The sequence below is a fragment of the Tursiops truncatus genome, chromosome 14 (genome assembly GCF_011762595.2).
Source record: "Tursiops truncatus isolate mTurTru1 chromosome 14, mTurTru1.mat.Y, whole genome shotgun sequence".
Classification (NCBI taxonomy): domain Eukaryota; kingdom Metazoa; phylum Chordata; class Mammalia; order Artiodactyla; family Delphinidae; genus Tursiops; species Tursiops truncatus.
The window spans coordinates 72,379,951-72,391,243 of record NC_047047.1 but is presented as its reverse complement, the minus strand read 5'-3'; the positions used below and the strand labels follow the sequence as shown (position 1 = coordinate 72,391,243).

The 11,293-nt window shown below is 37.8% G+C and overlaps 1 long non-coding RNA gene across 1 annotated transcript in view; it reads right to left on the bottom strand.

Moving 5' to 3' along the window:
- Window positions 1-1,039: 1,039 nt before the first annotated feature.
- The window catches only part of LOC141276403 (uncharacterized), a 265,898-nt gene continuing 255,644 nt past the window's right edge, over window positions 1,040-11,293 (bottom strand). Inside the window, exon 7 of the long non-coding RNA XR_012325903.1 lies at window positions 1,040-1,668. This is a non-coding gene — a long non-coding RNA (uncharacterized lncRNA). The remainder of the gene's footprint in view (window positions 1,669-11,293) is intronic.

The window sequence follows — 11,293 nt, the reverse complement described above, 5'->3', positions numbered from 1 at the left end:
GTAAATAAATAAATATATGTATTTATATATATATAAAGTTTAAACAATAGAGGGAAATTTATAGCATTAATGCCTATGTTGAAAAACAGAGAAATGTATAAAGCCAATGACCTTAGCTTCAACCTTAAGAAACTAGGAAATTAAGAGCAAATAAAATGCAGAGTAAGTAAAAAAAAAAAGGGGGGGGGACTGAATAAGTATTGGAGCAGAAATCAGTATACTAGAGTACAGAAAAAAATAGAGAAAGGCATTAAAACCAAATATTTTTTTTCTGATCTTTGAAAAGGCTTTTTTAAAATTGACAAATCTTTAACCAGACTAATCAGAAAAGTAAAAGAAAGGATACAAAATTGTCAATATTGAAATTGAGAGAGGTGACATTGGCACACATTCTACACATACTAAAATGTTAATAAGATAATATTTTGAACAACCTCACACCAGTGATTTCTACAACTTAGAATAAATGGACACATTCCTTGAATGACTCAAACTAGAAAACCTAATTTAAAAATAAATATAATAGCTTAATATCAACCACAGTAATGTGATTTCTAGTAAAAAAAAAAAAAAAAAAATCTTTCCACACAGAAAATTCTACTCCCAGATGGATTCACTGGTGAATTCTACTAACATTTAAGAAAGGAATACTGCCAATTCTACAAAACTCTTCCAAAAAGAAGAGAATACCTCTCAGCTAATGTTTTAAGGCCAGCATTACCCAGATAAAAAGACCAGACAAAGGTATTACAAGAAAATAAAGCTGTAGACCAGTATCCTTCATGACAAAGATGGAGATATTATAAACAAAATATCAGCATACTGAGTTCAACAGTATATAAAATGAACAACAACACATCATGACCAACTGGACCATTCAACTCTGGTTGGATAGACAACCATCATATTGTTTTTTACTATCCTGAATCCATGTCTATAAGATTACCCTTTCCCTGATATGAGGCTTATATAAACAACATCATTTTTTAGGTCATCCACTGCACTTCCTTCCACCAGAGAAGACCCCTGAAGTGTTAGATACCCAAGGCTTTTCTTCATTTCCAAGGCTGTGGGAAACAATTGTCATGGGCTCTCTCTTTCCATGTCAGTGTCAGTCTGGCCTTCTTGGAGCTGATTCAGTTCTTAGGGAATATGCCTCTTTCGTTGGAAATAGTCTCTCCGGTGGCACATCCAAAGATTTATGAGTTCAACTATTCTTCTGGTGTCAGCACTCCAGGCTCATCTGCTATGTTCCTTTCTCCAGAGATAAGTTATTATTTTTTAACCATTCAACTTTCAAAACACTGACTCTGAAAACTTAGCCTAACACATGTAACATTTATTAAAATTGCTCGGACTTTTAGCCTTGAATGTTCTTGAAATTGCTCCAGAATGACATTGCTGGTCATTCCATCTTTTTATACCATGCATTCTCGTGGGTTGTACACTGGGATATTTTTTTCCGGGTAACTGGTACTTTAAATGATATAACTTTCTCTTATCTGTGGAAGATTTGTCTCCAGTTAGTCTCAGTGCTTCGTTGTGAGCTTTCCTTGTAGATACTCTTATTTCTAGACCATCACTTGGACTCACCAATATGCTTATCCTGAAATGTTGTTTGTCACCCTTCTGATCCTGCCTTTTCTTCTTTTCTCTCTGGTCCATCACCTGAAATGACATTATTACAGCCAACATAAAAGAGCTGTTCCTGTGAATCACAGTCCTAGTCCTATGGCCTAGTCCTCCTTTTCTTTCATCTTGAGTCTAATTCTTCAGAGAGTCAATTAGAGGAAAAAAAAAAAAAAAAAGCAGGGCATAAATTTGGGATTCCTGTATTTTAGGGACTCTAATTTCTTGTAGTCCTAAGTAATCATTTTACTGTCATCACCCATTGTGTTCCAAAAAAGGAAATAGGCAGAGTTGGCAAACACACATCCCTATGTACACAACTCACACACGTTAATCACGTGTAATGCATTGAACAGCCGAGTAGGTAAAGGAAAGGTCATAATGTCTTATTCAACTGCTGTACTAAACACCAAATCCAATTTATAGACACCCTGTTGTATCTGAGCCCATCCATATGTGGCCATTTTGGAATCACACCTCATAAAATATCCCTACTGTTAAACTGGAGGAGAAAAATCTTCAAATTTTCATAACTTTATATCTTCCTCTTCAATGTATTCTCCAGCTAAGGAATTTAATTGTTATAAGAAGAGGTGGGAGGATTTTTTTTTTTAAACTCAAGTGCTAAATAACAAGACACTGACAGGGTGACTCATTATCTGAATCCATTAATCTCAGCTGAATAGAAAGATCCAGATGGAATTGAGAGGAAATGGGCTATTCCTTTCCAAGAGTTAGCATAAGGACTACCCAGCTCAGGGTGGCAGATTTTATATTTAGTTTTGGCTAAGGAAGTATAGGTCACATTTTATGTTTCTTCTGAGGATTACTAAAGAAGTGAACACTGTAGAGAATATTTTCTTTTTCTTAATTCCTAAGGATATAAGAACTATAAAAATCTTAAAATCTGTAAAAAGTACACAAATATTTTCAAATTATTTATAATATAAAAGGGACAATAATTTATAGGGACCTCAGATTTAGGACATGCCTGTACACACACACACACACACACACACATGCACGCACGCACGCACGCACACCCCAAACCTTTTTTTCCTATAAACTATTTACTGATTCCCTAGCGAAGTCCTCATAATAAAATTGTATGGGCTTTCTTTAAGAGAGTTGAATCTGCCATACCCAAGATTGGCAGTTTTATCTTTCCAAGAGGAACAAGGGGTCTGGGGTAGGTTTAGTGTAAACAAAGCAAGGTTGGGTTTGATACAATTTGGTTGAAAGTTTGAAGTTGGTTTCATTCAGAATTGCTTGGGCAATAACTTAATCTCTCTGAAACTCAGATCCCTTATCTGCACTTAAGGAGAATACTAACAGCTGATTCAGTGTTGTGAGGATTATACTAGATAACATCTATAAACTACTAGCCCCTGCTTGGCCCTTATGGTAGATATCCAAAGATGCCTACCTGGCCTTTTGTTTATTCTTCCATCACTGATGGAAAAGAGCATGAAGCTGAAAGACTGAGGCTTTGAATGAAAAATACTGAGTCTCTGAGAAGCAAGATCTTTCAAGATGTAGTAAATCAGCTTTCATCTCATGGGAGTAGTATGAGATGAAATCATTGAAGGGAAAGAGAGTTATTATAACAGCAACTTGACTGCTGTGTTGGAGAAACTTAAATGGCTGACTGTGAGGGGCTGCATAAGCTACACAAGACCTCAGGAAAGGAAGGGAAACAGGGGCCTGGATTGTCTGTAGCAAAGATGCTTGAGAGCTGAATGACTCCATTATCATTGTCCTCTAAGTCATGTGCATTCTGAGGAAGCCAGAGGAAAATGTCCTACTCCCTGCCCTTCTATTTGTCCACATTTGGTCCCTCAGTCTTAACGCAATTCTTCAGATAGTGATCCGGGCATGGTTGGTGGTGGGCAGTGGGTGGTCCTCAGAGGGCAATTCTGTCTGGTAGTCTACTTCATGCTAACTCAGCCCAATAGCATGTCCAGCAACATTTGAGTTCAGGCTAATGGAAGAAGTCTGAGTTCTGTAGATAGTTGACAAGAATATGTTAGAGGCAATAGTCATAATCTGCCTAAATAAATATGCATAAAATATACATAAAACCATGTCTTTGCCCTATGTAATTCCAAAGTCATTCTGATGTCAGAGATATTCTAATATCAGAAACTGTTTACCAACTTCTCTTACATATACACGGCTGCCATAACCCTCTAAACAGACCTCGATTAAACACAGAACCTGTTCAATGCACCCTTGTAGATTCTGTGAGAGGCAGTGAAAATAGAGAAGCCTCAATAGCTATTCAAATTATCTGTAAGAAATGGAATGGAAAAACTCTATCTCTGGATCTCCTGGATGACATTTTTGACTCTTGGCCAAAAAGGGGTCACTTTTATGGTGAGTTAAAGAATGAAACCCCATTAGAAATCGGCTCTGCCCCCAAGATCAGTTTCTTTACTGATGATGTGCAACTGGCCCATCCAGTTAAGTTAGCTGGCAGAGTCATAAACATACACGCTGGGAGCTTTGGTTTTGAGTTCCAGCCGAGGCTAAGATACCCCTCGTAGATCGTGGTGGGTTCAGCCAGGACACTGGACGTGCTGTGTGTGTGAACGCGTCCCCTGGGAAGCTTGAGCCTGGTAGAGGCCACTTCTCCGACCTGTCATTCTCGCCTGCACTTCTTGCTGTGCTCTCTCCTTCACCTCTAAATCAAAGCATTACCTGACTTGACTCTCTGGGGTCTCATGAGTCCTTACAAATGTCCCAACTTGGGAAATTTTTTCAATTAAGATGTCTTTGGCTGACTAAACTATCATTGAATTTCCTGGAAAGACCCCTAGGTACCACAAAATTTTATTTTAAAAATAGGTAAAAATAATCAGGTTTACTTGGCATTCTCCACATTTTCATTAATTAAGAAAAACTACATTTTTGTTTATGAAACTTGAGGTGGGGGGGATCTGATAAATCAAAATGAAAATTTACCTTCCCAGGTTAATTATGTATAAATAAAATGTATTAATATAAGTACATATCAATAACTGTAGACTTTTCAGGTTGAAAGAAACATACCTGTTATTAAATAAAGGACTGGTAAAGTTAAAAAAAATTTTTTTTTCTGTAAGAATAGGTTTCACCACGTAATTCAGTCTTGATTATGTCCGGTACGAAGCAGAATGCTGTATACATCATTGATTTTCAGTAATATTTGCAATTGAAAGGAATCATCTTTTTATATTTATTTACTGCCATGTGGATGTTTTAGTGTTTTCTCCCTGAATAATTTTTACATTGTAGGGGCCTAAGACAAAACATTATGTTGATTCTATATTCTTAGTTCCTTAGAGGAGAGTGCATGTTAAATACTCAAGTAAAAATTCTTTGTTTGGCCCTCAGGGAAGATACCCCATGGCAATGTCGATTGATGGTTTTGACTCATCTGGAAGTACAAACGAGGGCGTTATCTTAGTTTTCATGAGAACTAGGTTCTAGGAGTCTTGGGCCATTATTTATCACTCATCCATAGCCGTAGTTATTCTTGATGTGCTTTGTTTTATTTTATGCGATATTTTCCTTGAGAAAAAAATTACTTAAGTCAGGCCCCAAAAAGTGTTTTACCTAATATCTCAGAGGGCTATTTATCTTTCTGAGGGTGGCAAAAGTAATGAAAACGTAAACTGACTGGCTGATCACGAACTCATTCAATGATTGATTTATTTAATTAAATGATTCATAAGCACTGACAGTGCGTGAGGAAAGTTGTGCTTCCATACATAAGTTGGGTGTGAAAGGGAGAGAAGTAAAGGTAGGGCCTTCCGCATACCAAAAGAAAGGAGGATTGAAGCAAAGACTTGGAAGCAGAGATGCATGTGCATATGAAGAGAGCAGTCAGGACTTCTAGCCATAACTGTAGAAGCAGCACCAGAATCATCTCTAAACCTGATGAAATTCATAGTCACTTCAGATTTTAAATTCCTCATTCTCCTCTTCTTTCTCCTTGGTCAGGCCTTGTTCAGTTTCCAACCCCTCCAGAGACACTTTGATGAGTAGAGGGATATATCTCCACTTTCAGGTGATAGTCCATTTAAATTTCATTGACCATCTACTATGAGCCAGGCACTGGGCATACAAAATAAGAGAAAATACCCACTTAATAGGAACTCACAGTGTGTTGGGAGAGGTGGCAGGAAGGTGTCTTCAGAATAATAGAGAAAACATGATAAAGATGAGTTTGCACCCAGAGAGAACAAAGGAAGGTGTGTATATATGTATTTGGGGGAGAAGTAGAGAGAGTCAGTTCTTAGACCCACCAAGGGTTTGATGAAAAGGTTTTGAGAGTAGAGATAAGTACAGGTGTTAGCCAGGCAAAAATAAGAGAGGGTGGTGTTTCAGGCAGAAGCTTATGTTTAGGCAACTAGGAATAAAACTGAAAGTGGGCAGTGGATTTCTTTCTTTTTCTTAACTTTTCAAATTAAATATTGGGTAGATACATATGAATATTTAAAAAAAAATTTGGTAAGGGGCTTCCCTGGTGGCACAGTGGTTGAGAGTCCGCCTGCCGATGCAGGGGACACGGGTTCGTGCCCCGGTCCGGGAAGATCCCACATGCCGCGGAGCGGCTGGGCCCGTGAGCCATGGCCGCTGAGCCTGTGCGTCCGGAGCCTGTGCTCCGCAATGGGAGAGGCCACAACGGTGAGAGGCCCGCGTACCGCAAGAAAAAAAAAAAAAGTGGTGAAGTTTATAGCAAGGTGAGTCAAAGAGCAAGCATGGAAGAAGGGGCGTGACATGCTGTTAAGTCTGGCAAATTATCCTGTAAATAAATAAAGCCATTGAAGGTCTACAAAGAGAGACATAAGTGGTACAGCCATTTTTGTGTGTTTTAGGTAAATTTTCTAGATGACAGAGTGGAGAGTGGAATTAAGACAGTACAAAGTCCCAGGCAAGATCAATTAGGTAGCTTCTTACCTCAATATTTCAGACAGGAAATGATGAAACAAACTAGGGCAGCAGAGGTAAAATAGAAGAAAGAAGATAGATTTGGGAAATATCAGGAGGTAAAATAAACAATATTTGCTCATAGCTTGAAGGAAAATGATATAGCAACTGCATAAAGGGAAGGCATTAGATGACTCCCAATTCCTGTTTTGAGTAAATGGCTGTATGCTGTGGCCATTCACAGAATGAGACTAGGAATACAGAGGTTTTGCTCCTCCTCTGGAGCTTTTCCTTAGGGTAGTTTTGTCCTTTGAGGCAGGTCTGGGACATTGAAATGCTGTAACTAACAGGTGTTATTTATTTATTTTTCCACAAATATTTATTGTGTCAATACGTGCCAGACTCTGTGCTATTCATCCTGAGTCCGATGCTCAGGGCACTGGTCAAGGATACTAACAGATTTGGAATTTATCAATTCAAACATTATAGGTAAAACCAAGTGTCTCATGAGGTTGACCGATGAGAGAAGAGCAGCATTTAGATGTCCGAATCTTGCGGATACTGATGTTTTAGTGGTTGATGGAGGAGGAATCTGAAAATGAGAAGGTAGGAGGGTGGTGAATGCAGGTAAAAAGATGAGAGCGGAATCACAGAGTTCAAGAAGAAATAGCTAATAAGAAAGAACAAGCGAAAAAAATAAATATAAGCAACAGAAAGAAATCATTATAAAATTAGATTTATCAGAGAAATCTAATAAGTAATGAAAAAGTTCTTTGGAGATAAGAAGTTCATTGATGACTTTAGTTAGGGCAGTTTCAATGGAATGATACGGCCAGAAACTATTTAGGGTAGATTGAGAACTGAGTGGAACAGAGCGGTTGGATACAACAACTAGAAATTTAGTTGAAAATGGAAGGAGAAAGAAAGACTAGGTTTTAAATGATCTGGGGAAGATTTTTTTCCAAAGAATATTAGAGATTTGAATGTATTTATAAGCTTGGGTAGAAAGACAATAAAAATGGGACTAATTGCACATAAAGAAAAGAGAAGAGAAAAATTATGGATTAATTTTCAAGGTTTAAAAGTATGGGGACAAGAACACAGGTGGCGTGAATAAGAAAAAGGATTTTGGTCATCATAGATGCAATTAACACTTATAAAAAAGAGGGCGGAAAGTTGAATTTTATATGTGATCAGTTCTACATAATTCACCTATACTTATATGAAAACACAGTCTCTTTCCATTCTCATAACCATTACTGAAAAAATAGCTAACACATTTGAGTATCCATAGTATGCCAAGTACTGTCCTAAGCAAGTGCATTTATTATATCATTTAATCCTTATCCTGCTTCTGTGTGGTGGCAGCTCCTCCCCTCCTCTTCTTTTTCACATGACGAAATAACTGAGGCACAGAAATATTCTTTTTTAACAGAGATGTCCCTCAGCAATGTAATTTATAAATCATTTTTATCAAAAATAAATAAAAAATCATTTAGGTAAATCCATGTCAGCTTCAACCCATTAATTTTCCAGCACTGCCTATACAGAAGTATTTAATAAATTGTCCAAGGTCACAGTAAGAAGCAGAGTCAAAATCTGACCTAAAGCAAGTTACTCCAGAGCTAGTACTCCTAATTTGAGAATTTACGTATTTTACCTTATTTAATTTTCAGCCCTAGAGGATATTTGTGGTTTGAAGACAACAATAAATATTACTTCCTGCCTCAAGTATGACTCAGAACAAGACATAATTCCTTGTGCCCCAGAGTTTAGGGATTTTCTGAATTTTAAGGAAGAGTTTGCAAATTGTGACTGCTGGGAATGGACACGCCTGTGGGCTTTTGCCACAACGCAGGAAGCCAGCTTTCTGAGAGCCAAAGGGAATCTTATGATTCTGGAGAGAATGTGCTGGAAGAGAACAAGAAAAAGATAGGATTTGGGGGAGGACCTTGTGAAAAGCAAAGTAATTCATTTGTGAGGGGAGGGGCATGCAACCAACATAAAACTTTCTAGATAGCAAATGCTAGTGAGTTTGCGAAGTGACAATTTTTTCAGAATGAATAATAAATTGTATGTTTTACCTCCCACATACAGATGGTATAAATGTTTTAATTACTGAGAAGCTGATGTAGCAATATTAAAGATAGTGTTTGAATTTAAAACATTACCTGTCATTCCACCACCCCAATAAAGCAATTACTTTCATTTGTTATGTGTATTATGTATATAGTCTATGTGAAAGAAACATCTCATTGTCTACTTGTATTAAAATAGTGACATAAATATTTCCATCTTCCAACTTAGTGTAGTTTTAATGAGTCTATCACACCCCATCAAGTAAATGTAAGGTTAATAAATATTAGGCATTTTGGCTATTTCTAATTTTTTTAAACTATTGTAGCTGACTCTGCAATAAGCACTTGATTTAAATAACATTCTGCTTCTGTTGAATGATTTCTTTAGGATAAATTCTCATGTGAAAATAATTATTAGGTTAGAGAGAATGAACACCTTTATGTGTTTTGCTACAGACTAGGCACTTAGGTTTAATTTTTCCTTCAACGTATTTTAAGCGTTTTTTCCTCTTTCATTTGCTCTTGGGCAGATCCCATACACATCTTTTGTGGGAGACCAAGAGATGACAATTCAAAGGCAAATGTGTTGTTGTCACAAAGAATTCTGAGACTAAAACAGAAGAGAAGAAGAATCCAGAAGAAGTAGCACTTTTTAATGCTTCTCGGCTCTTGTTCCTACCATACTGCATTCTTCTTTCCACACACACCTGTCCAGTAACCTAGGTGCTCTTGGACAGTGGAGGCAGGGTGTAGAGGCTCAACTCCAGCTCTGAGGATGTGATACAGAGTACGTGTTCAATGTATAAGTCAGTGGGTGATGGAGAATGGATGGAGGCAGCACAAACTTTAGAATTGTCCTTGTTGAAACTGTAATTTCCTTTGGGAATTTTTCACATATTCTACCATTATTCCTATGTTCTCCTATGAAATTCCCCCCTTTTAACTTAAACACAGTCAGTCTACGTAGCAGAGACTTACTCATCTTATCTGTTTTCTCTTGTTCCACAATAGTGTCCATACTTACTCTCTGTACTGGTTGGGATGTAAATAATTCAGTGAAGGACTGAGAAAAGGCCCTCAAATATGGTGGTGCCACAAAATGGAAAGAGCTGGAATTCTGACTGATGAAAAGCCATTGGACTGTGATATGAGTGGGAATATGCCTGCGTTGTGTTACGTTGCAGGGGTTGAGAAGTTGGTAGTTTCTGTAGCTGGGTATTTACTATCCTGACTAATACACTTTAAATAATGATGATAATAAATCCACAGGACTTTGCTGAGTACCTCATGATTCTCATCGTTAAATTAGAGAGTTGAACAAAATCTTTAAGGGACTTGGAGTCTGGGACTGAGTCTCTGGCTTTGTTGCTGTGAGTGCGGAGGACGCGGGACTGTAAGCTTCTTTGCCTAATGAGGTTGTCATTTATTTCCAAACTACCTGATGAATCTGGGCTCTAGTATTCTGAACATAAACTGACAATTCTGCTTAGGGAAAAAGGCTTGGCAGACTTGTTCAGAAATAAGTCTTATTCTAAGAAGTTTGTTTTGTTTTTCCTTTCATATCAACGCTCTTCAACGCTGTTACACTGCCAAAGGGATTAGGTGCTAGGAGTGTGGACATGGCCTCTAGATCATTAAACCACTAGTTTTGCAACATGAATAATCTGAACTCAATACCTGTAACGCTGTGAGAGATAAATGACTGTGAAATTCCCCGTGCATGGCTGTTCAGATGGGACTCTGGGGGAAAGCCACCTCACGTACAGCAATATCCGCCTGAGGTGATTAGGCTGTAATTTAATTTTATTTAAATGTGTGAACACTTTTAATAAGGCTCTCGAGGTATTATGAAGTTTGAAGAATCTTAATATTTGAAAAATGTTTTATTTTGCTCGATAACATGTAGAAAAGCCCGTATTGTGATTAGCATGTGAATAGGAGGATCATCTTAATACTCTTGTTATTAATATGACAGATTTGATTTTCCCAAAGGTGACAATGGAACCCAATTCTCAGATCAGCTAATCCATGTATTTATGTGAATTGAACTTTTCTCCCTTGTAATTTGGTTCTGGAGTGCATTGGATTTCCTTCTGCCCTGTGGGGTTCATGCACCAATTTAAATACCTAAGTTAATGGCCTACTTTTGGCTGGATATGAAGACTTAGGTCTCTTGCCTGAGTTTTGATAGTTGTCCACACGCTTTATTCTGGCAACAGACCATTTGTTGTGTCATTTGATTGCTCCTGAACCTTGGTGAAGCTGCATTTGCTTCTGAGACACAAGGTTCAGGTGGGTCCACATCTGTTTTAAAGACATTTGTAATTAATGATGGTATCTGAGCACTAGCTGATGCTTTTTATATGGAAGTGGGAAGTAGAGCCAGGTGGAGAAGGAAGATGCGATGATTTTTTTTTTTTTAACTTCTCTTTGTACTCATTGGTGGTGTTGAATCCCTTAAGTTCCCTCTCCATAAACATATCACTGTTTCGTTTCCTTGCTAAGAGTTGTCCTGCTTGTTTTCATGGCCCTCAGTGTCTCCTTGTATTGATTCATGTTACGTTACTTCTACCTTCACCTGTGACCATATTCCAGATCAGCCCTGTGAGGTCAAATCCATGGTCCCTGGGTCTGCACTGTGTGTTACTGCTCAGTGCATATTGGCTCTTAGA